Here is a 26374-nt window from a genome sequence, read left to right as displayed (position 1 = left end):
GAGGACGGCATCTGTCCCGAATACACAGACACTTTGTGCTGCTGCAGTCACCCTGTCAATCACGCTCCAGCGTGTCACCGACATATCACCAGTGGTTGCGATCACCTCTGAAGACCCTGTTTGGGGATGCTTGTATAAGCGTGCGTCCATGTCTGTACGTGTCTATGGGAAAGGGGAGATGACGCCACATCTATTTTTAGTCCAGTACACTGAGTTCTGCCTCTGTGTTATGCTGCTCTGTTCCTAGGACAGGCGACCGGGTCATCGGCAGCAGCAGAGAGCACAGGGATGGCTCTGGCTGTGCTCCCTGACCCCGGCCCTCCAGCTCCTACATCAGTGGGAGAGACTTACAAGACTCCCGGGTGGGAGTTAGGGGAGGCTATCAGCAAAAAAAAAAAAAAAAAAGAGAAAAAAAGAAAAAGAGATGCTTTCTTGACGGATGCTGGTTTCATCTACTTATTTTTTTTTTCCGCTGGTGACTAATGGGCTAATAATTCAGCTGTCACCCTGGCACGTTATCTCACGCTTTTCTCCTGGGAGTTCCACCTCAGAACATCTCGGCCACAGTTTCAACATTGTTGTTGTTCAGGGCTGCTTTTTGAATAAAGGCATTGTGAAGACTACAATTTCGAATCAGATGGAAAATCCACATGCGGAAAACCCCAAAAGATAAGATGATGAATCTGTCTCAAACGCAACGCAAGAATGAGCCCTTGTTCCCACTGTACAGGAAAATGATCTATCCACTAATCTGATACACATAAACAATGAACCTTTGAATCAATAGTTGACATAAAAGCTTTAGGTGTAAAATCCTGGGATAATTCCTCTCCATCAATATGTTTAATTTGTTCCACAAGGTTTCTTATTGAGATCAAGTGCTGTTTGCTGCAGCCTCTTTTACACACGTTGTGTAATTATTATCCAGTTAAGTGAGTTCCTGCATTGCCCAGAATGACTTTGGACTCTCTGACAGACTGAATCGTGTTACATTCAGCTGCTGGTAGTAAGCAGAGTGCGAATTTTACAGAACCCACCCAGCAATTGCAATAAATCTTGTATCCCCTCCGCACTTGAATTACTGAAGCTACTGTGTGTGCAGAGGCAGAGTTTTAGGAAGAGGACACGTTTTTTTTTTGTTGTTTTTTTAGATATGAGGGGAAGTAAATTTATTTTGAAAAATACTCACTCTTCATAGATGCCGCACTGGAAGTGCCCTGTCATGTCACATCATGTAAGTTTGGTTCTGTTATCTATTGGAATAAACTGCACTACCCGAAAACAAAAAGGCCCAGAAATGCATGCTAGGACATAGTTTACAACAAGTTTAGATTGCAATAACAAAATGAATATAATTCTTAGACGGACAGTTTAAATAGTGCTTTGGGATGCACTTTGTCCTTTTTTTTTTTTTTCCAGTGTTCTGACATTCTTTTTTTCTTTGACTAAACATGGTGCTTGTCCTTGAAAAGATTATCGTCATCAAGATTACAGATCTTCTTCCTTTCTGGGCCCTTTTATCTTCCACTAACTTTGTTGAATCTGTTGTTTATAACCCTAAAGTTACAGACACCCTGACTGTAATTTATGTTTTCACACAATAAGTATTGGTATAAATTTAGATTTCAGCTGTACGTAAAGATGAAGCGCTGAGTGTTGTCCTGTTCTGTTTGCGTGACAATGTCACCAAAGTACTCCCCGGCACATTTTTGTTGTAATCAAAGCCCACATTCCTTGGAACTCGCACAAATGATGTTTTTTTTTTTCTCTCTTCAACAGCATATTCAAGCTACTGTCACATTTTGGGTGGATAAGTTCACTCTGTGTTACATTTCCCTTAAAGCACCTGCTTCAGGAAACACTCCAACAGCCTCATCACACTTATCAGTTTAACAGCTTGTCATTCAGACCGTGTTTGGGATGAACAATAAACTCCGACTGCTCCGTCATGTGCTTGTTTAACACAGCTCTTCCACTTGACTTAAACACCAGCCGGGCAAACGAGGGAGTTGTGATTGCGCCTGGGTGTGAAACTGTTGTGAAGCATTAATTTGGCTGTGGTCTGTTTCATCAAAATGCCTCTCTGTTATTACATTAAAAAAAAAAAAAAAAAAAAAAAATCTCTTCAGGATAAGAGTTCACTCCAACAAGTGATGATTATCCTTCTCATAGGTTTGAATGTTTGAAACCTGAAGTGAAGTGGGAGGCTGTGCTCCCTTTGTCTGCCCGAGCAGGGGAGGTGGACATGTGGGCAGAGGCAGGGGCTGCGAGGCCAGGCCCTCTATCCTTCCTGTTCAGTTACCAGAGGCCTCTCACTTATCAGTTCCAGATCTCACAAGAACAGAGAGAAAGAGAGACCACTGACAGGAAGGGGATTTTTTTTTTCCTCCCCCTCTCTCCCCCCTTTCCTTTCGCAAAGTTAACGGAATGTCTGCACCTTCACATTTCACAGAGGAAAGCAATTACTCATTAGAGCTTACACTGGAGCTACAGACAAAAAGAGCAACCTGCAGACATCAATCCAGTGAAATGAAACTGGGTGAAACTGCTCTGCGGTGAAAGATCGAGTCGGTTTGATCCATTAGTCGAACAGAACATACCTCCACAACAATTCTGGTAATTGTAAAGTCATTTGTGCAGCAGCAACTGTCAAGTACTGGTTCCAGCTCCTCCTTTACTCTTTGTAAACTGAATATATTTTAGTTTTTCACTGTGTTGGACAACAAAAAAGCAGTTTCTCTATGAGACCGTTGCTGCAGCCTCGTTGTCAAAAGCCCGGCTACATATTTCCCTCATGCAAAGGCAACAGTGAGAGGGGAAAGTCTGTCATTGAGAGTGAGAGCGAGAGAAACTGACTGTGAAGCACTCATGTCATGTCCCTGTTTGTGTCAACCCCCCCCTCCCTCCTCTTCGTTTCAAATGCTATCACTGTCTACCTCGCCTGACATTTCCACAATAATCACTTTGGTTTATCCCACTCAGCTGTGTGGCAAGCAGATGTTTGTCAGGGCACCGTATTTCTCAGCATTCACACTGCTCTAATCAAGATTAACCACTCTTATCCATTCAGCGGGGGTGCGTGCGTGCGTGTGTGTGTGTGTGTGTGTGTGTGTGTGTGTGTGTGTGTGTCCTGGATGTCCCAATTCCTAATCCATAGCTGTATTGTATAATACAGTGGACAAACCAATTACATTCCCTCTCCACAACATAATTCTCCCTTTTAGTGGAATGCACACTGAGCTACATATTGCATAAGGATGAACTGGTGGCTTTCTGATGAAGAGGATAGTCATGACCTTCTGTGTGTGTGTGTGTGTGTGTGTGTGTGTGTGTGTGTGTGTGTGTGCATGCGTGCACGTTCCGGCTGCATATGGAACATAAGCACTTTGTTATTTAGAGTTTGTTACCCACCCACCCTGCCACCCCTCCTCCAACCCCCCAGGAGGTTCCTGATGAAATCAACATGGTCTGTGAGGAGAGCCGACATTGGCCACACGCAAACTGCTGGCATCACATGTTTTTTTGTTTTTTTACCAAAGACACTGGAGTACAGTGAAGGACAGAACATGTCAGAGCAAACAAAGCTGCGGTCTTTACATCGCTGTAGTGACAGGGGGATGCTGATATCTGTTTTCAGTAACAAGCTTTGTTTGATTCCAGCTGTGACTTAACAGTGTTTTTTTTGTTTGTTTGTTTTTTACAAAACATTTTGGGCAAAGCAGCATATCAGTTAATTAGAAAGGTCCTTACACAGCCTGGCAAGTCTCAGGGATAAAAAAAAAAAAAAAAAAGAATTTGTGCACATGCATGATTGCTCTGTTTGCTCTGAACTTATTTAATTCTTGCACACAAATGAGCGGTTCCCGCGCCCCAATTTACAGAGGTTTAACAAGATTGTTGTCATGGCCGTGTTGTCATAAAACAGACTAGATGATTAACACAATTAACACGTAAGCAAGCTAGTGACATGTGCTGCGTTCAAATGGAACCCTTTAAGCTCATGGTTATGGGAAGTCGTGCATGTTTGGCGCTCAAGTGAGTCAGTCGTAAGAACACAGGCGGGTAACGTCATGCAGAAAATGCAGTCACAGAGGGGGGGAAAGAGGCTGTTTGGAAGATCAACATTTTCCTCAGACGAGACTTTTATCTAAGAAAACTCGTCATGACTAAAATCACAACATATTAGCTTAACATTCAACAACAACAACAACAAAAAATTCAGCAACCTCTGCCATTTCCTTAAACGTCAGCAAACGCGTCACAACTCGTGAACTCTTGGCTTGTCGTAAATTTTGTGGGAATCAGCATTGCTCCTTGGCTGCCAATGTAAAAAAAAAAAAAAAAAAAAAATTTTTTTTTTAAAGGTCAATTATTACCACTAAATTGTGTCTTTTAAACTTTCAAAAACTGCTTCTCTTTTGTGGAGCAGTGGAGACATTGACAGAGGAGGGTTAAATAAATGTGCACGCAGCTAATACGCCACATTAGCTTTCTCCATTTGGACTCTCCCCATTTCCTCAACACAGTCGAGACAGCTATCGGTTAACAGCACAAAGTCGACAAAGAGTTTTGAAATAACTTGGATTTCTTTGCGCTGTTTCACAACTAACTTGAACCATGCCTCCAACTATATTCGGGATTAAGTAAAAACTGCAAAATGACGAACGAATGTAGCATCGCGACTGTTTTCAAGAGCGTTGAGGACAAATGCATTCATGTAATGATATTAACATGCAGCATTGAGCTCACTACTTATAGGCACCTGAAGCAAAACACAGCTGCTGGCTTGCAAACAGCAACCACCAGTTCTGACTGCAGCAGAAGCATTAATTTGAGAGAACAATTTTTAAATTTGTGTACACAATTTAATAACCCTGAAACCTGCTTGGCTCTGCAGGTCCCACCATATGTGAGTAAAAAAAAAAAAAAAAAAAAAAAAAAAAGACTCACCTGTGTTGTTTTCAGTCCTTGATTCGTCACCACGAAGGACCCCCCCACCCATTCACACACCAGGAGGAGAAACACTCCAGCGCCTCACGTCTTCTGCCCCTGAGAAAAATCAGTGGTAGACAAAAAAAAAAAAATACATCAATCACCGCTGCATTATCCACCAATCTCCAAACAACAAATTCTTACATTTTCTTTTTCGTTTCTTTTTCTTTTTTTTAATGCAAATCAAGCCCACTCAATGATTTTACTTCTCACAGATTCCTTTGGACTTTGAGTGGCTTCCATCTGCGCCTTGTGATACACTTCCTCCCTGCACAGATAAGCTCCTTCACGCTCTCGTGCACATGAAGGACGAATTAAAAAGAGCAGCGGATACTTCACATGATCAGCATGGCATCATAAACATCCACCACACCGCAAGTTCACTGCCATGGCACATTCACAATTCACTCCCAATTGACAGATAAGCCTATTGAGGCACACCTTTATTGTAGCTTAGCTCTTAGCCTGGCTGGCGGGCCTGGTGCATATACATTCAGACCTTTGGAAATGACCACATTAGATATTGGTGAGGTGCAAAAGGTGACAACCAAGGTTTGAGAAAGTATCAAATATAATCCAGTTAAGGAATTAATTAAGCAGAGTACAACATGGAACTAACTCATTTTAAATTGCAATACAAAACTAAATATTTAAATAATCTTGAAGCCACATGGTTTATAATCGTGTCAATGTTCGCTCAAACAAATAAGTGGAGAAGCTTTTTTTTCCTTAATGAATTAATCATTGTGAGCACCTATAATTACTAGCATAATAAGCATAGGCTGGATTCATTAAACATGGATGTCAACGCTGGATGAGTGGAGGACTTCTATGTGTAGAAATTGAGACTATCTGAGTGTTGTGTTATATTTTGTAGTTGCACAAAATCTCCAATGTAAAGAGAAAATCTGGAAGTGGAAGACTATCATTCAGGTTTTTAAAGAAGGTCACGAATCAAGTGTAAATAAAGGTGCTTTCTTTGAGAGAAAGGTCGAATTAAGGTTATAGACAGTCATCTTTTAAGGCAGTGGTTTCTCAGCAGCAGCTTTGTTCCTGTCCGGCACTCAGTTCGTCCTTAAACTTTGTCCTTGTTTTCATAGAGAAAGGTTGGAAGACAACAGCAAGCTGTTTTTCACTCCTCAGTTGTTGAACTATGAAATATCCAATCAGGTGGAGAAGAAAAGAGTAAAAATATCTTGATGGTGTTTGCTCCAGCTTTGTGAATATGTGTGTGTGTGTGTGTGTGGGGTGGGTGAGTGCATAACAAACGCCATTTTTATCCATAGCTGCATCCAGTTAAGGGTATCATTTTCATCAGCTTAGTGACACACAGCATGCTAGTCATTTCTATCCCTAACCAACTCCTCTGGTTTCTCCTGAGCTCATGCTTTGGTTGACAGGACAAGGCTAATGCTCCAAATATAAAAACTGTTTAACCACGAGGTGTATTTTCACATTCAGCGAGAGAGGGCGGTCCCTGGTGCCTTGCACTTTTTTTGTAATCCTCTTTTTTTATGATTGGAAGATTTTTCAGGCAGCATTTCTCCCCTGCTGGAAGTGCCGCTCTCTGAAAAGGGAAAGTGGAGGAGCGCTGGGGGCTCAATGGGTCGGGAGAGGAGAGGAGAGGAGGAGGGGTTGACGCTGGGTGCCTCCTTTTTAAAGCCAGATTCTCCCCAGATACCTCTGTGCTATTCATCAACAGCTTTTCCAGGGCTGTGAAAAATCAATGTGCTCTGCACTGCAAACAGTTCATAATGACGGGGGATGGAGGGGAAAAAAAGCTCAACTGCAACAGAATTGATTTGTTTAAGTACAATAACACGGTTCTGCAGCGCGGTGAGGAGGAGGCTCGAGCACCCAGACAAAGACTGACTTGCAGTATGAAACCACAAGCAGTAATTGATAAACTGCCGGCAAAGTGTAAATCTGAAATACAGCAGCCTGTTATCTAATTAAAGGAGGTTTTTCCTCTAAATTATCACCTGACAGAGTCTCAAGTGACAGGATATATTTTCTAAAACAAAGTAAACCCACTTAAAGCGTGTAATAAGATCATTTGAAAGAAATATGAAAAAGACATTCAAGAAATTGTAGCTGGCATCTGATCTGGTGTCGTGTACAACAGGTTTATTCAGATGATTAGAATTACTGGTATTTCTTTTAAACTGTCAATTTTATGTTAATATTAAAACGTAAAAAAAAAAAGAAGTTCCCAGAGCTCAGATGAACATCGTAATATATTCAAATGATTTATTTTTTTAGGATACACACATACACATACAGTATGCTCTAATCATAGATGCAGCTTGCACAAACAAACACAAATTATTTTTTACTTTTGGCATGGAGTCACTACACCCCTAGCCAAATTTAAACTTGCAGAGAGGGTTTGATGTTGCATAAAGCCAAGTCATCATATGACACCAGACCGCTTCTATAGGCAAAAAACCCCCCAAAAAACAACTTTCACAAGGTGAGATTTTCCTCCTGATACGGCAAAAACCAGAAGCCCGGAGTAAATTGTGTCAAGACGGGCCAGCACAATAAAACATTTCTCCCTGCCGCTTTTAAGCTGGCCACAGAGGTGCATTTATCATTGTTATTATTCCTTCAGAGAGGCCCTCCCAGGTTTAATTAGGTCCTCATGGAGTCAAAATCCCCGCTGTTGCTGCAGCCACTGGAGCTGGACAAGCTCATTCCTCCCCAGTCAGCAGCGCGTTTTACTGGCTGCATGAAGAACAGTCGTTCTGTGCAAAGTGGCAGCGAAGCACGCTGGTGAGGCAGGAGGGGTGGCGGGAGCTGGACGCCACCCGCCAAGCCTGCACAATGGCACAAGAGGAACACCTGAGGAGGAACTCTCACCTGGCTCTGCTCTCAACGCTGTGGGGAAAGCTCGAGAGCCACGGGGTGTTCGTCCACCCAGCCAGCTCTCGGAGGGGCTATTATTCCCAGTGGGCCGTATTTGCATTTTAACTGGTAAATATAGCAGGATGTGAGCGCCTATGAAACATGCGAACGAATGGACCCGAGAAAGGATTAAAGGGATTTTTAGGTCTCATTGAAAACAATCAGCCAAAGTGATAAAACAGCTCAGAAGCATGACCACGCAGGGATACTTTGCATTACTAGGGATGACTTTGCTGTTTGCTGAGTGAAAATAATGATGGTAGGCTCATCTTCCCTTAAAATCATCAAATGACCTTCAAACGATTTTGCAAATTTGATCTTTTTTAAACCACATTTCTCTTGACAGATATGTAGCGATGATCACAAGTTTAAAAAGCAGAGAGAAACAGAGAGCTAGAAGTGGGAGTTTTATCACACCATTACATTCTCAGTGAATAGCAGCTCTGAAAACTTTTGACCTCCCATTCACCTCCCTCAGCCGTGCCCCCCTTCCACTTGGTGTTACCTCGGCACAGAAATCACGACGTCTCACTTCAGGCTGCTTCCTGTTGTCAATATGCTGAAGACATGCAAGATCAACAGAGATATACGCATCCCTGCATTTCAAAAGATATCCGACAAAGACACTTGAAGTCAAAGGGGCGATGCTGGAATGGCAAATGTAGAAATGACAGTCTGGTTGTTCGTTATGATTTTTAGCAGAGAGGCAGATAAAAACAGAAAACATGCTGTAAATCATCTCACTTCGTCGTTAGTTTACTCAAACAAACAGTTATAACAAAATTGTCGACAAATAATTAAGGGGGATACTCTGCCACTTTACACTTTAATTTGTATCAACCACAGTAGGGCTGCAATTAATGATTAATTTTATTATATGTTAATTCGTTTATTTCCATTTCTGTAATTGGATTTGAGGAGAAATATTCAGTGTAAATATTGTAATTTGAGTACTTGTTAAATAGCAGTTACATGTAACCTAAACATCTAAAGAAAGAGTTACTATTTACCTAAATTTGCCTGCTTTTAACCTGGAAGGTCAGATGTCCTTTGATCGGCAAATCACCACACTGACGCTGACTGGGATTTAATAGCAAGGCCGGTGGGGTGTGTGTGTGTGTGTGTGTGTGTGTGTGTGTGGGGGGGGGGGGGGGGGGGGGGGTCAATCAATGATTCTGATCTGTCATTTCATAGGAGCAAGGTTATACTGTATATAATGTACATACTGTACTGACAGATTGAACATTTTCATAACACACTGGTCTCAGAAGACGGAAGGAATGTATTAAACAGAGTCACATGTTGTTACGGGGCAGAGCCGTCAACATGAAGTGTATCGCTGCTCTGAATGAGTGCTGGAGCGATGATTACAGGTTTAGAGATAATGGTTTTTACCATCATACATTTAGAGGGCATGAGACACCAGCTCAGTTAGCTTCACTCTCTACTGATTAACACAAATGCCGGCGCCTAGTTAACCACCGCTGCTGTAATTATGTGGAGCCTCTCTCTCACTCTCTCACACACACACACACACACACACACACACACACACACACACACACACACACACACACACACACATACACACACACACTACACACAGGCAAACACAATCTACTGCAAGAAGGTGCAATTGTATACATGTTGTGTATCACCAGATCAGCATCACTGCAACTACCAATTATGTGTCTTATTTATGCAAATGCAGGTAATTTACTTCCTGCTGTGCATAACTTCCCAATGTGTTTGCCCTCTAGCATCAATTGTGTGTATTGCGGATCGCCTAAAAAAGTGAAACTGCTGAACGAAGGGATCCCAAAAAGGCTTTTCTTTCTCATTTTTAAAGGTTAATTTAGAGCTTTATTACTTTTAGCAAATGTCTGTATCGTTTACGAACCCCGACACAGTCACCTAAATGTCTGCTGCGATCAGGGAATGCAGAGATGTTGCTAAAAGTCCAACAGCAGCAAAAGCGATTAACTAAAGCACTAAAACTGAAAGGGAGCGCTTCCAAAATGGCAGTAATGATGCCTCATTTCACAGGAAAACTGTGAGCTAGTATGGTAGCTCATGATAGAACCAGGAAATCAGTTCGCTAAATGTGACGGACGTTTACAACACACGCTTTGGGTAGTAATTTCAGTTCAGGCCCGGTCACACCGAAATGGCCCGTCGTTGCCAATGAGGTAGTGGCGTACGCTTGGTGAAGCTTGGTCTTTACCGAATGTTTACTCACTCCGAAATTGGTTATTATTACTGATAGAACTGGTCACCCGAATCATAAGAATAAGACCCAAATTGTATGAAAGCAGGGTTTTACTTTAAATACCCATGTTTTTCTAGGTGCAGAGAGTGAGCTGATGCTCACGAGTCCTGCATGAATTGATGGCTTCAATATTGTCTCCCCTCCTACTCCTCTCTCTATTGTATATCTTGTTTCAAAAGCCAGAGCAGCCCAAGAGGGTGCTTGTATTTTCCCTCCTTTGTTTCCAGTCTATCCCTATCAGAGCGAGAAGGTGGTAGCAACTCCCACGAGGGAGATAGAGATAGAGGTGTAGGCTGCTGGCAGAGCGCTAAAGCAAAGAAACGCTGCACCGTCTGACCACAGACATAAAACTGATGCCTCACTACCTCCCCTCCTCTGTACCTGCTTCATCTGCAAAGCAAATTGTGTGCCCTGCAGCCAGAGGTTCCTCTTTGGTCACCTGGCTGTCGGACCAGCCCGGGTGATGAGGAGGGTTTACAAGAGGTGAAGGACTTGATGTAATGAAGACAAGCGAGACAGAGAAACAAGAAGGAGATCCTCCAGCCGGTTGCGAAGGAGAGGTGGGTGTAATGAGCCCTGATCTGTCACAAGAAAGGACCTGTATTTGCATTTCCAGCCCCATTCTTCATCCCCCCCCCCACCTCCTATCTTTTCTTCTTCCGTCTCATAATAAGGAAAAAAAAAAAAAAAAAAAAAAGCAACGTGAGAGAAGAAAGGGGGGGTTGCGGACATATACACAGAGGAATCTAGGGAGGGAAAAGAGAGCACATTACTATTGGGAGGGGAAAATGATTAAAGGCTGAGATGAACACAATCTGCTGGTTTCAGAGGAAAGGGGAAGGAATTTCCAGAGCCAATAAGCGAAGCATCACGGGGAGACCTGCCTCTCCCTGCTATTCAACCATGACCATGCTGGCTGAAGCACATTTTCTACATCCGCCCTTTTAAACTAGCTTGAGGCATTTACGTTCCGTGCGCATGTAATCATTAGAGGATCTAGAACATTGCTTTTATTTACATAATACCTTCTAATCATAGAAAATATGACTGATTTAATACAGATTTGTACATGTAGGATTCCTTCTGATTGTGATTGTTGCAGTTAACCAGGTATATCAGCGTTAAGATGACTCAGTTGCTGAGGACTCTCGAGGCAAAACGGGCGACGAGAAAAGAGAATGAAAAACAGCAACATCAATAATGAAGTGAAGGAGACGAGGGGAAGAAAACAAAGCCGTTCATAACAAATGAGAAAACAGGCAGAGCGTCTCATTGCGAGAACGCTAACGACAATCAATTAGCAATTCCTCATGATCTTGGGTGCGTCAGAGTATAAGGTGTCTTAATGAGTCCCATTTCCATTAGCTGCTCGACTCGAGAGGCATAAGGAGGAGGCTGCTTCCACCAGCTCCTCCATCTCAATGCCTAATGACTGCGAGAGTGGATTACTCCATCAATTCCTCGCTTCTCTTTGTTTATCCCCTGCGTAAATAATGGTCAACCATTACAATGCATTAAGCGGGCCACTCTGCACAGAGCAAATGAGAGGCAGAAAGAGGAGCACAAGTGCTCCGACGGCATCCTCCAGTGATCTCCAGGAAATCGGCAAATACCAGCCGTGCCATGTGGTGGCAGAGAGACGGCGGGTGGGTGAGGGTGGGGGGGGGGGCATCACGAGCATCTGATGCATGATAAATATTTGGTTGAATTGACTGGAGAGTAAATGTGAAAAGAGAAATAAAGGAGAGCCTGATCTTATAAACAGCCCATTGAGTCAACTATCATGCCTTTAAAGGGCCAGTTCGGCCAATTCAGACATTCCCCCAAAAGAAATGACCCAGTCGGTCTTCGGGCAAGCCGTTCACTACAACCTAAAGTTACGGTTTATTGTTAAGCTATCCCCGAAAAGCTCCGGTTGCACTACTGGTGATGGGAGCAGAGGAGGGAGTGAGGTGACGCTACTATAGAGCCACAGAGTCTGTGTCAGGAGGAGGCTGAGGTTGGTCAGGAGGGTTTCATTTTGGTTCTTAATGGTTCTTGAGATGCTAACAAGAATTTGCAAAACTGTTTTGTTTTACCTTCCTGAAACATTTGGTTAAAAATGGCATCTGTGGACTATTTCTTCAGTAGAAAGTACGCAGTACGATATGTGAATTATGCTAAAAGATATACTTTTGAACAATATTATATGTATTTTGAAGCTCTGAAAATTACAGATTAAATTCACTTTACCTCCATCGTGTGCGATACTAATTTGAGCGAACCGACCCTTTAAGAAGGTGACTTGTCAGTTAGGCTTTCATCCAATAGGATTCATGGAAACGAGCATATTGTAAATGTAATTTTCGTGTTGTGGATTGGAGTCTTACGCAATCAACACAGAGAGGACTTTGAGTCATATCACTCAAATAAAACCCTGTTGCAATGCTTCACCCTGGACTGTATCAATCAATATTTCCCCCCAAGGCTCCATCACTCTATTTCTATTTTGCTCCCTCTTTCTGGCACTCCCTGGTTTCCGTCTTGTGTCACAGCACTGGACAGGATAAAAATTAAACGCATCAGCAGAAAAACACACAAGTGGAAATGATCTCGCCGCTCCGGCCGCTCGGGTCATGAATTCAGCTAACTGTGCTTATCACAGACTGCTGCGATTAGTCTTAATAGCTGCTGTGACAACCCGCCTTGAGAGTAGATGGGCTCTGCTTCCCGGGGCTCACCACAGACAGGTGATTCTCATCTGCGGCCTCTTCATGTGTCATAGCGAAGGCAATGCTGGCTGAGAAATGTCTGGCGGCTTATTGGAGCAACACATCCGAAGCAGCCAGGCCATTACACACACCAGAGTCATGTGTTTTTACAAACTCAGCATCAATCAAGGAATATAGAAGCCTGAATAATAAACTCTTTCTTTGAGAGTTTTAGCGTCTTTCAGCTGATTGTTTCAGTGCACTCTTACCACTGTCTTCTAGCAGCAACAGCAGGAAGCTTTTATTCAGGTAACTGTACTCATCACAGAAAGTGCCCTGACTACCAATCACATAACACTGTCAATTTTCAACCTTGGACAGCTAAATACTGTAACTCCTCCTCCATCACTACTGTTCAAATACAGTATGTAGTACCTTGCACATTTCTTCTGGTGGAGAATCAAACACAATATATTTTGCTCAATGTGAGAATGCTTCATGGAAATATTGCCAGCGCCAAGACATGTATGTGGCATAATGTCTGACTGAGAAAAATGATTTTTCCATCTGAACTAAAGGTTACTTGCCGCAGCCCATCAAGGAGCCGTGCTGCGCTGCCATTGAAAGGGACACACAGCCTGGCCAGGCTGAGGAGACAGCACGGCAAAGGGAAAGTGTTAAGTTGGGTACCTTACAAAGTCAAACCACATGAAAGAAGCCCATACAATAACATGAGAGAAGTCAGCCTGCATCAACAGCCCTGCGGAACAGAAACACCATTGAACCGATCCTCAATGCCCTTTAACACCGAGCCAGGCAATCACTGTTTCGAAAACAAATGTCGGGAAGTGTTTTCAGGCAGAATGCTCTCCCACGAGCCGGAGCAATCCTCCACCACTGTACTCCTTCACAGACGACAAAGCTTGTGACTGGGACCATGTCAACATGTTGCTCTGTTTAGACGGGCGAAGGGAAGAATTACACTTTGATCCACTTTGAGGCATGTCTTCCTTTACTGTCGAGAGCTGGTTAGGATTTGGAGTGGGAGAGGACACTTGTGAATCCACTCTGTGGCAATGCTCAGGGTATTTTTTTTTTCTAACCAAAGTGGCACTTCAAACCCAGATAGAATGAAAGTGTACCATTTTGGAAATCATCCAACGTTATATAAGCTATGAACCACAAAGAGACAGTAGAGGCAGCAGAAGCCAAGAGATGACACTCTTATTTTACAAACATGAGGTGCAGAGATATTGGGCAGAGCAGGTTGTAGCTGTAGATTTGAGCGTGGAACAATGGAAGTCTGCGCTGATTTCTAGCCTGAACAATGGCAGGATGACATGGAGCCTGACAGAGACACACAGAGCAGCAGGATCTACACTGCAGACAGGAGAGGCCGCTTCACAGAGCAGCAACGGTGCCAAAAAACATCTCATCTTCCTTTTTCCTCTTCCAACATCTTTTATGTGTTTTGGCACCTCTGGCACTCGTAACTCAAAAGTGAACAGTTAAACTTTGAGCACCACCGTGAGCACAACCTTGTGGAGTGAAACGAGCCAGTTACTGCTGAACAATTGGGCATGAGCTCAATAAATCTTCACTGGACGGTATCAATAGTTTCCATCCAATTGTAGTGCAAAATGGGAAGAAAATGCACATTTACATACGTTAATGTTGGGTGCATGAAGATAAACAACTGGTGGCACATACTCTCCAATTGGATGCCGTTAAACGGTTGCGGAAGAAGTGAGTGCAACAGGATGAGTATAAGACTAACCCTCAAACTTCGAACCATGAAAATATACGTGGAAAAAAGTGAAAATGTGCCATTTATGTCTGTTTCCTATAATAATTTGACAAAGAGTACAGTCTCCTCATTGGTTCATACCTGTTGTAATGTTTCATCTTTCCGGCATAGGAGAAACTTCATTAAATGTCAAAGTCACACATCCTTCATGTACGTTGAGATGTATTGTCTACGTGTGTTTCCATTGCAGTTTGCTGCATTGTTGACTTGCATACAAACTTTTCCACCACAGAAAAGTCTAAAAACTTTAATAATTTGACATTATGTTGAAAATCCAGTTTTTGGACAAATTGAAAATTGTTCTAAAAGCAGGATAAATACATATACACAGACAAAGGCACAATAATGTAGTTAATGGGAGCCTGCGTTTTGTTTTTCTTTCAACTAAATTAACAAAAAAATTCAATTCAATTAAAGGATAATTCAACAAAAAAACATTTGAAACTGTGGAAATTTACGGAAATTGCCTGAAAACCGTGTGCATTTCCAAAACTGAAAACATCAGGACATTATTTTAGAGCTGAAATAATGTTTTTGGTCACTGTTGATGGAGAGAGCCTGCCAGTCAGTCGGTGGGTTGGTTAAATAAATAAACAGTAAACATACAAAAAAAAAGAACGCATCGACGTACTAAAATAATATTGCAAAATGCTAAAATACAAAAGCAAAAAAGATCGCGCTAATTCCAGGAGGTAAGGAAATCTTGTCTCTCGTGCCGCTGAATGCGCTCAAAGTGCCCTTCATTATTAATGTCCTCAGAGCAGGATTTGAAGCAGCTTTGCTTCTCTTATCAATCATTCATCTGCTTTCCATTGAACACACTCCGACTCTCCAGTGTCAAATCAGACTTGAAGTAGCTGAAGAACCACCAATCTGAGGTCTTACTTTAATTAAACAAGGCTACCGTGAGCCTTGAACACCTGCTCGCAAAACGATCAACAACGCTGCACAAAATTGGGATCCAAAGTAATCTTTCAATCACGCAGTACTTGACACTTAGGTTTTATAAATTACGAATAGGATGCCAGAGTCTATTGTGCTGACTCCACCACGTGTCCTTGTGTTTTGAAAACACGTCAACAGTTCAAACTTTATATTGAATCAGAACAAAATCAAGTAGATGCTACTTTTTTTTCTTCTTTTTTTTTTTAGGGAAACAGATAAAAAGAAAACAAATGTGTGCATTCAGCCAAAGCCGCTTCCTTCTCACCTTCCCACCTCCCACTCTGTCTGAACAGGATCCCATTTCGCTGTACTGCAGCAAGCGTTTGGTTAACAGCAAACATAATCAAACTTTGTGGTCTGTCTCTCTGTGGAGGAGAATTGAAAGCATATCGTGCAGAGTTCTTCAGTGGCAATCTCCAATTACCTTGTGCGTGCAAGTGCTCACCGCTCTGGAACTTTTCCATTTCATTATTACACTCAAGCTGCCCCCCATCCAAAGCCAACCAGCAGCAGCGGCGGTGGCAGCAGCACAGCCGACCGTGTCATCCGTGCACAGCAGGGGGATTCTTCCAAGCTGCGGAGAATTCCTGGTTTTGTCTGGGAAAAGATTCATGTCTATACAAACCACAGGTGCAGTAAGGTTTTTTTTTTTTTTTGTTAAGGCACCGCAGTGAAAAGCGAGCAGGCAACTCTCAGCTTCCCCTCGGCTATGTTTGTCACAATTATTCGGTAGGTCAACTTTCCCCGAGTCTCATTCAGAGGTAAAACAGTGGGGCTAGAAAGCCCGTCTTTTTTCTGACACCTGCAGGAAATGTTTCAGCTCGCGACCGCGCACCCAGAGCGCCACTGATGCAATCGTTCCCCGGCCCTCACAATGGATTCGGGAAACTAGAATGAGGGATTATTTGATGCAACTTCCACTCCAGAGGCCTATTCAGCCCGACCAATCAATACTAATCAACGGGGAGATGACAGGAGATGAATTTCCCTCTGCTGCAGCCAAATGCTCGGCAGGCTGTCTCCTCTCTCAAAACTAAAGATGGAAAGTATCTGAGTACATTTAGTTACATATAACGTTAACGGTTGTATTATAAACGGCTTTACTCCTTTACTACACATTTCAGCAGCAAATATTGTACTTTTCACTCAAATCAAAACAACAATTTACAGTCATTTTTATGTTTCTTAACATGCAATATGCTCAGATTTAAAAATGATACATATAGGTTCCACTCAACAGTGGTGTATAATGTTAAAATCAGCTCCAGCTAAACCAGCTACAATGTTAATAAGCTTTGAATAAGGCACACTTCAATTTAAAACTCCATAAGTTACTATAATGTAACCATTTAGCTCACAAATGTACTTGGTTGCAGGGCATAAGTAACATTTTGAATGCAGGACTTTAAGGCCTGCCCAAAGCTCATTGCAGCATCATGCAAATTACTAATCAGCATCAACCATGTTGAGAATATACAGCTCTGACTGGGTACAGCCTGTAGAGGGTGCCTTTCATCTGAGGCAAGAAACAACAAAGAGCACGAGCTTTTCTTGTTAACAGGAAACATATATTTAATGAGACAACCACTGCAATCTCCGCTGCCACGCTAAGAGAGTCTGACCCCACACCGCAGCTCAGCAGCGCTGCCAAACTACAGTCACGGCAGTCTAGACGAGGCCAAGCGGCAATGGGGGCCTCCCGAAAGCTCTTGTAATGCTCAAGGAATTTGGTGCGGTTTCCTCGGAGCAGAGAGGAAACGCATGAGTGAGAGTAAAGAGGGGGCAAGATCCCCGCAGAGGTCAGAGCGCGTCCCCGGAGGTGTCGGGGAGAGTAAATGGGCATGACTGCAGTACACGGGGGTTATACCCGCTCTCCTCCCTCCTCCTTCCTCCTCTTCTTCGCGGGGTGCCTACGCTGCTTCGTCCCCGAGCGCCCCAAAGCTGGAAGCAGCAAAGATCCACTCGCATGCTACACAAATTGGAACAGGAAACGACTGTCAGCTTCAGGCGAAATCGCCACCTTATTCGAAAACAAACGAAAATTGCGACGGGGAGGAGGGTCTCTGGGAAGACACGGGGATGAAAGGAGTTGCCCGTCGAAGGATGAAGCTTGTTTGATGACTGCAGTGAGGCTGCTGCTGCTGGTTGTCTGCACGGCTGGCTGAAGGCTGACACCAGTATAAAGGTCCATGAATATTCAGTGACCAAGTAAATGAGGCAGATAGCACTTGACATGTTTAACATCCACCTTTGGCACCTTCTCTCTACAAAGCCAACAAGGTGAAGCAGCAGAACAAATATGTTGGTTGTTTGTGGGCGGCAACAATCCCTGCTGATGCATTGGATGCTTTCTGAACAAAGACAATGAGCTTCAGTGGGCGAGCTACATCAAAAATAAGCTGGACTCGGAAAAACAATCTGATTTCCTCAGCGGGATTTGAGTTGCTAAACTGCTGTTTTTTGGAGACTGGCATTAAAATAGAAATTGTAGCATTATGCCTGGCAATATGCTGACATTTCCATTCTTAGAAAAACATGTTTCCCCCAACTATAATCCCCGCTGGTATCAAAATGTTTGCTCTCTAAATATTTACCAACCCAGAGTCACATCTAAAGCCGAACACAGGCACCTCGAGACTTCCCTTTTTTTTTTTTTTTTTTTTTTTTTCCAAGTGTTGTGTCCCAAAGGAAATGCAGTGAAAGCACTACAGACTATCTTGCAAGTGAGTAAACTATCTGAGCACACAGCGCATTCCTCCAACACCTCAAACAACTCTGAGAAGGCAGAAAAAAAAAATCTGCCACCAACAAACTGTGCTTCTTAAAATCAGTGCCGCTCCTGTGTGAGAGAAGAGTGAAGATCCATTTGGTTTTGCATATGCAGTTTTTACACCAAAAAAAAGGGAGACCGTAGTAAATGTATCACTGCGATCGGCAAAGTAATGTCAATATTGACACTTGGATAGGCCACACAGGTCTTATCAAGAAGACCTGACCGGTTTGAGTCACTTAACATCTGCTCAGTACTATTCCAGGTGAGGCGATTAAAGGAATAGTCCATGATTTTCAGTATCAAATACTCACTCCAGGCTTGACAGGTGGCTCTGAAAAGTTTGCAGCATCTTCCTTCAGGGGAACTTTTCAGAGCCACTTTTGAAGCCTACAGTTTGTACAGTGAATCAATGAGGCGTAGCATTAGTTAGGACAGAGCACTGAAGCTGTGCTTGTATTAGCTGACTGGCATCAGATGCTTAATTCATGCTTCACAGTCAATGGTTCACTCACAGCTGTTTGGCTACCAACTGTAACATCCAATCATATTCATGCAGGTGTGCAGCACGGCCTGGCACTTCTCACGAGGGCTGCAACTGAGACTTACTTTCATTATGTTTTTTTTTTTCAGCAGATTATTTTCTCGATTAATCATTTGGGTTATAACATTTGAAAAAGAAAAGTGACAACTTCCTTTTGCCTAAGGTGACTTCTTCAAACTGCTTTGTTTGTTCAGACAGCAATAACAAAGATATTCGATTTACTATCATGTAACACTAAAAAGCAGCAAAGCTGCACAAATGACAAGTAAGATCATGGGAATGCTTGGCAAGGATTGAAAAATCAATTATCCAAAAAATTGTGGTCTACCATTGACTAATCATTTAAGCTTTGATCTGCTGATCCACCACAACATCGTCCTTATGAGAGAAATTCTGCTTTTGTTTATCTAAGATTCACCATCATGTCAATGTTTACAGCGGATTAGTTCTCAGCAGATTTCTTATTGCTGTTTGGATTGTTTCTTTCTTCCTCAAAGATGAAGAAGTCTGACAGAACGATTAGTTTATTGATTGATAAATCAATCAGCGGCAATTTAATCAGCATTATGTGGTTCCAGTTTCTCCGATGTGAGGCAATTCTATTTGTCTTTAAACCACTGTCAATAAAACAAACAAAAATTACAACTTGATTATATCACCTTCAGCTCGGGGAAATCATGACGAGCCATCCTGATGTAGAATCATATGATGGCGGCATGAGCATTTTAAATAATCCATTATTAAAATAATCCCAGTTCTCATACAAAGCGTGTATTTGGTACTTGCTGTGTAATTTGCTAAGATTTTTGGTGGAGTGTTCCTTTAATGGGGTTGGTTAGCAAGTCGTACATTCATCACCTACATAAACACACACATGCAAGCACACACAGATATGTGTGAAAACAAAGGGGGCAATGTATGAACTGAGGTTGGTGGCAGAAAGTCGCACATACATACGCACATATACACGCACACTCTAGCCACCTCTTACCCCACCACCACCCCCACCCCCCCCACCCACTGCTCAGTGCACCCTGCCTCCTGATAAGCTGGTTTGCCAGGCTTGCCAGCGCCGCTGATGGCTCCGTTTGCACAACTGCTCCATTGTTGCCGTGCAGAGTGGACAACTGCACTTTGGACCTTTCAGTGGGGAAAGCCTTTTATTGTGTTTCCCTTAAGGGTATCCACTGTGGTTTATCTGCAAGCTGCCACTCACACTCACTTTAAACACTGCATTAAGGATATCCAAGGATAGAAAACATAAACAGTAGCCGCTGCGTATCCTGTGCTGTTAAGCACTCTACAGTCAGTTCGCCCGGGTGCTGATTTTTCCGGAGCTTTAAAAGACTCATAAAAGGCAGCTGAATTATCTGTGTTGCTGGAACCCGATCCACTACCGGCTGACCTTTTCCACAAAGCAATATTAAACATAATAGTTGGCCAGAGTTAAGTGATTGCAATTTATGAGTCCATTTAACTTGATTCAATATTGGATGACAAATGATTACCTCTGTGAAGTAAAGCTTACATACAGGAAAATAACCCCCGCCACACACAGACGTAGTGCTTTATCAAACTTAACAATCAGTTCAGTGTCTGTCTGCTGCCAGTCTGGCTCAGCGGAGGGCTGAGCAGAATTTTAAAAATGCATGACAAGACGAGAAGAAGTAGAGGACGAAGGAAAGGTTGCATATTAAACACACACAGATATCCTCATTTTGTGGCTCAACCTCCATTAGGCTTAAATTGATGGGAATTGAATAGATGTTGCCTCTTGAATCTGGTCAACTGGCCAAATGGATTAAGTGTATCAAATTCATTTTCCTGAGTGCATTGAGAAAGTGTCAAAATGAAACATTTTCAATTTAGGCCCTTAAGGTCCAAGATTTCTTTATCCTGCTGTAAAACAAGCTGCTTACCCTGCAAAAACAGGCTGCAACACGTCGCTAAGTGTGGCCCGGGCTTTAAATTAGCCAGACACAATCCACATATTTGATTCGCTGTGCAGCCGGAAAAAAAAAAAAAAAAAAAAAAAAAAGAGCTACATGACTTTCAGGCATCCAGCTCAGACTATAACGAAACAATGTAGCCTACTTTGCACACTCCTCACTGCTCTCTTTTCAGCCACATCCTCTTGGATTTTATGACTCTGGTTAAAATGCAACCATTAAATATTCATGTGCGAGGGCTTTCACCCGTGAAGCAGCTCCCCCCCCCCCTCTCTCTCGCTCTCTTTCTGCGAGCTTTAGAGAAAGTGAGAAACTTTTTGATTTTAACTGACAGGAGCTAAATATTAAAAAAAAGAAGCTTTGGGAGTTCAGCAAAGTGTAGACTACTCCTCTCCAATATCCTCCTCAGCTGATATGAGCCTCGACTTCTTGGCTTTCATCCTCATTGTTCTTAAATTTTCACACTGCAGTGAGACTTGTAGAGTAAATTAACATGACAATACAAACTGTGGAGATTAATGAAAGTAAATACTCAGTAGCTGCACAATGATGTTATAAAAATTGATGGTTGACAATCATTCCAAAGAGAATTGACTTGTTTTTTTTAAGTCATCAGCAAACATCACACCACATGCATCATAAACTATATCTTTGAAAAATATTGCTCATTAATTTTTCACTTGTTGTCTTGGCTGTTTATTATGCAAAACATTTTCTATCAGCAGCAAAAGTAATGGCACAAATAATTCATACTTTCCCCTCTCAGAACTCCTGGCATGCTAACATCCATAATATATTGCAAGTTAGAGCTCCTATAAAAAATTAAGGATGAAATTATGTCTTCAGGTATAGACAGCAGCATAAATAAGGCTGAAATGTGATTTTGCTGCAGTGAACATTAGGGAAATTTTTGTAGGCTTTATTTGGGTAGATGTTATTCGCATACAAATCAAGGGATGCAACATTCAAGGGCCTCTACAAACAAGACATTTCCTAGACAAATGAAGCAACTGCTCAGACATGTGAGGCTCTTTGTGCTCAAGGTGGCAGAACGCATGTATGACAACTGGCCGCCATAAGTTGATTTAACCGCTGAAAATTCATGAGGGAAGAGTAAAATGAAGCCTAACAATAGTATTGTTGTCTGAGGGCAGTGGCAGTGCAAGCGCCATGAAAAGTTCATTCATTCTGAACTAATCTTTTTAGTGATTTGGGAGTAACGATTCGTGCCACTCACTAATGAATGCGGGACTGAGCCAATCATTGGAATATTTATGAATAATATTGTGTCAGCTAAATGCTGCCACAAGCAAGTGTACGGTCCATCACGATCGGAGTTTGGACACCGAGTGTATGAGGAGCGTCCAGAGCTGATTGCTCTTTCATCAGTCACCAGTGCCTCCTGCTCCAGCACCGAGCAGCTGATTGAGATGAATCAAAAGGATTTTTTTTTTTTCCCCTTTCTCTTACACTAGTTCGAAAGAAGCCACTTCCCAGAAACGGAGTCAAACTTTCCATCACTGCTTGTCGCCGTCTTTGATCCCAGACAAATAAGAAAACAAAAAGTGAAGGATGGCTCGTGAAACGCGAAGTCTTTCAGCGGCATTCTTCCACTTTTGGAAGGCTGCCCGTTCTTTTGAAAAGGTTTTTTTTTTTTTTTTCTTCAGAGCGAATGCCAGTGACATTATCCATTCTCCTCTCAATTAAAATTTATTGAAAACATCCAGAAAACACTGTACAGCTAATATCACGCGCAACTAGCTTGTCACAAAACAAACAAATACAGTTATCACAAAGACAAAGAAAGAAGAAATAAAGGATCCTTCTGTGGCCTTTTGAGTTCATAACCAGCATTTAATCCACTGCAATGATTTAGAATATGACAAGGCAGGCAAAATTTACTGTGACAGATTGAATGGAACTCAACATAAATATAATTACAGCTCACATGATCTTCTCCACCTCCCTGCTCCAGAAAAACACAAAGACGAATCAGAGTACGCGGCCTCCAGTAATTTGCTTTTTCAATTTGCTCCTTGACATCCGCCGATGCCAAAAACAACAACAACAACAACAACAACAACAACAAAGCCACAAAGTACTGAAGATTTATCAGTGAGAGATCTTAATGGCAGGTACGTTTCCTGATTTGAGATGGTCCTTGTCGATAACTGAGGCACCAAAACCATGATGTGGCATCTGACGTCAGACGTCGAAGGTGTAGTAAAACCACGGGGCGTCAAAGTGTAGTGATTCTTAAAGCTGCAGCTACTAGGAGTACATTTTAAGAATGGATTCCTTTGACAAGTGCTGAACTATTATCATAAGACCATTAATTAAAAACTATTTTGTCAGTCACTTTTATTTTTTAGCGAAAAATGTTTTGCCGTTTCCAACTTCTCAAAAGGGAAAACTATTTCCTGGTTTTCTTATATCCTGTTGACAAAAATTAAATATCACTTATTTTTGTTTTGTTGGACTGACACTAGACTAAGATGCCATATTAGATTCTGGGACACCTGGGATGGATATTTTTTTTACAATCCCTGACATTTTGTAAATGAAATCATGAATCGCTTAATAAAGGAAATAATTGACAGATTAACTGATCGAGAAATTAATATTTAGTTTCAGTCCTGCTGTTTCTTATTGTAAAGTTTTATATATTTGTCCATACAGTAATTCGAATATTAGTCTTACATTTGAAATGAACTTGTTTTTAAAAATGATGCTATGAGTGTTTGTATGTTGAAAACAATTGGAATAAAGGCTTCTGGATTCGAGAGAGTACTTGTTGTAATAATCTTAAGAACTGATAAAACGGGTCTTTCGGATGTTAAGGACAGCAAAGTGACTTGGAGGAAATTACCCACACACATGCTGTTGAGGAGTTGAAGAAATATTGGAAGCACTAAATCATAGGGATGCAAAAAAAAATTCAAAGTAGTTTAGCTTAGCAGCCAGACTTCTCTATCCAAAGAAAAGAGTCGTAAACGCTGCGAGAAGTGGCAACACGTAAGGCTAATTCTCCAAAAGAAACCCACTGTGGGCCCCCCTCCCACCCCCACTCTCATTGCCAGCAGAGATTAGGTTTCGCATTCCTACCTCATAAATAACACACACACACACACACACACACACACACACACACACACACACACACACACACGAAAGAGAGAGAAGACAGAGAGCTGGAATGAGGCACAGACACTTTTCTGAAAGACATTTCTGACCTCAGACTATTTCATCTCACTGACGGTGTTTACAACATGAGTCAAGCACAAGGATATCTTCTCTCTTGTTCTTCATCCAAGAAGTGAAGGATCGGCCCCCTCCGAACCCCCTTCCATCACCCTTCATGCTAATGTAACACACATTAGTGAAACCAGCCGCACACTGTGTACATCCATGGTGACACGAAGGATGATGGGCCCTCGGGTGAGCCACCCCCCCCCCCCCCATCTCTGCCCTCCCTCCCTCCCTCCCTCCACATGCCAGGCACATCACGGGCGCAGCCTCGCACCGCAGCGTCTGTGACTCAAACATGCCCTCCTTTTAGAGCAGATGGTCAAAAATAGCGTCCACTGTCAACATTTTTGTAAGCCGTGGGACCCGTCGGGCCACACACCGTTTGCCAAGGAGTAGGGATGCAATGTATGTGTGTGTGTGTGTGTGTGTGTGTGTGCGTGTGCGTGTGCGTGAGCGTGTGTGCGCGCGCGCGTGTGACTGTGTGTAAAAATAATCTGGTCAGTTACAGCTTTTCTCAGTTTGATACGGACAAAGTGAGAACACCCCGTTGTTCGCAAAGAGCTTATGCAATCAGCACCTATAAATAGGAGTGTGAAGTGTGTCTGCATACGTGTCTCGCCGCGTGTTTACATCCCGACAACGCTGCCCAATTAATTAACATTCACCATCAGCAGTAGTTGCTGTTATGATATCTGTGATTACTATTAGCGTGAAACAATCTCGTCTTTGTGGCGGCGACTGCTCATTTTCCCGCTGGGGATGGGACAGAACGGACGGACGGACGGACGGACGGCCACTGGACGAGGGAGCACAAGGAAACGGACGGGGCGTGTTTACGGAGGAGTTATTTAAAGTCACCGCTGGGACAGCAGCGCACGTGGCTACAAGCCATGTTTTTGGTCACCAACGTGTTGGTGTGGATACACAAACGCACATCTCATGTCCTGAAATCCCGTTCGGAGACACGTCCACCAGTGTGGCTAGTTTTCAATCTGGCGCCCAGATTTCACTCCCTTTATTTGATGTAGCCTGTATGTCGCAACGTTTCTTGTCTAATCATCTTAAGAATTAGTTAAGCGACTCAGAAATTCCCTTTTCTGGCATTTTAACATCTCCAAGGAAACTTTTTATTTAAAAAAAAAAGTTGGAAGTATTTGTCAATCGACCGGGATTTCTTCCCGTTTATATTCAACGCACCGCAAATGTCTGCGCAGAAATGGACAGAGGAGATTGAAATTTGAGGATTGGGAGCTGAACTCAATTTAATCACGCATAAAAGAAATACCGACGTTACAGTGCTTTGATGCTGATCAACCAAAAACATACACATAAGAGATGCACAAAAAGGCTCTTTAAAGTTACGATCAAAGTCATTTTTCTCCCATGTTGAAGCACATTTGTGAACATTTACCGCAGGACTGACAGCAGGAATACGACTATCAATGCAAAGTCAGATGCAGAACAGAACAGGTGCCATTCCCGACCCAAAATGCATCACTTGGATGTTAAGGGTTAACGTATTCCAGCCTATCCAGAGCCGAGACTTCTTGTGGTCTTCTTTCACTGCCCACAGCTGTCACGTCAGTGTATCAGCTCTGGTCTGTGATGCATGCCTTGCACCTGGGTAACCGACCGCACACAGACACCGTGTTAGCATGAGGGTACAGTGTAAGCTGACACACGGGCTGTGGGTGTGGTGTCGCTGCTGTCTGCACTTCATCATTGGTGAAGACGGTTTTGTTCAAGCGGGGTGAAAAACATGCCACAGGAGGAAGAAAAATCACGGTAAATTAACAAAGCAGTTAAAGCTCCGCTGACAACACGGACGTGAACTTCAGCGGACAGAAGAAGAACTTAGTCAACTTCGGCTTCACCTCTGGGGTTTTTGACTCCCGGTTGCACAAAACCGGCGATTTGAAGACATTACTTTTGGGCTCTGGCATCCTACTTCTGTCCATTTCTATTTTAGCAATTGATTGAGAGAAAAAAAAAAAAAAAAAAAAAAAGGTTGATAAATGCCTAAACGAACGGGTTACTTGGTGACATCATCAGCGAGATGCGTGTGCAGACTACGGCTAAAACTGCACAAATGACAAAAGTAATGAGAGTAAAATGTTCATTATGCCAAGAAGGAAACCCGTCTGTGAGTTCAGAGTGTACAAATGCCTATTAACTGCAGCGATCTAGTCAGAGCTTTGTTTTTTTTTTATCAAGACTGCAAGATGCACAGTTCACGCTGCTATTCTGCGCTC

The 26374-nt window shown here is 42.6% G+C and overlaps 1 protein-coding gene across 2 annotated transcripts in view; it reads right to left on the bottom strand.

Moving 5' to 3' along the window:
- The window catches only part of LOC138201879 (zinc finger MIZ domain-containing protein 1-like), a 109913-nt gene that overhangs the window by 76078 nt on the left and 7461 nt on the right, over positions 1 to 26374 (bottom strand). For both annotated transcript variants that reach the window (XM_069155403.1, XM_069155405.1), the window contains exon 2: positions 4951 to 5049. The gene's annotated coding sequence lies outside the window, so the exon portion shown is untranslated. The remainder of the gene's footprint in view (positions 1 to 4950; positions 5050 to 26374) is intronic.

Source organism: Embiotoca jacksoni, unplaced genomic scaffold (assembly GCF_022577435.1).
Source record: "Embiotoca jacksoni isolate LCO1_2020_lvr unplaced genomic scaffold, fEmbJac1.0.p SCAF_20, whole genome shotgun sequence".
NCBI lineage: Eukaryota > Metazoa > Chordata > Actinopteri > Embiotocidae > Embiotoca > Embiotoca jacksoni.
The sequence above is the reverse complement of the archived record's forward strand: the minus strand, read 5'-3'. Positions and strand labels throughout refer to the sequence as shown.